The sequence below is a fragment of the Propithecus coquereli genome, unplaced genomic scaffold (genome assembly GCF_000956105.1).
Source record: "Propithecus coquereli isolate 6110/MARCELLA unplaced genomic scaffold, Pcoq_1.0 Scaffold242, whole genome shotgun sequence".
NCBI classification, from domain to species: domain Eukaryota; kingdom Metazoa; phylum Chordata; class Mammalia; order Primates; family Indriidae; genus Propithecus; species Propithecus coquereli.
This window is the reverse complement of record NW_012147975.1, coordinates 1,726,005-1,726,526: the sequence shown is the minus strand read 5'-3', so window position 1 is coordinate 1,726,526 and position 522 is coordinate 1,726,005.

Sequence of the window (522 nt, the reverse complement as noted above, 5' to 3'; positions counted from 1 at the left end):
CTTTTCCTTTGGGTAGATACTCGTAGTGAGATTGCTGGATTGAATGGTAGGTCTACTTTTATTTCTTTGAGGAATCTCCATACTGGTTTCCATAGAGGTTGTTGTACTAATGTGCAGTCCCACAAATAGTCTATAGGCATTCCTTTCTCTTTGCATCTACATCAGCATCTATTATTTTTGGACTTTTTAATAAAAGCCATTCTAACAGGGGTAAGGTGATGTCTCATTGTGGTTTTAATTTACATCTCAAGGAACTAGAAACGGAAGAACAAGCCAAACCCAAAGCCAATAGAAGAAAAGAAATAACTAAGGTCAGAACAGAACTAAATGAAATGGAAAATAACAAAAACAACAACAAACAACAATGCAAAGGATCAATGAAACAAAAAGGTGGTTCTTTGAAAAGGTAAACAAAATTGATAGACCTCTTGCTAGATTAACCAGGAAAAGAAGAGAAAGGACCCAAATAAGCTCAATCAGAAATGAAAAAGGAGATATTACAACTGATACCACAGAAATACA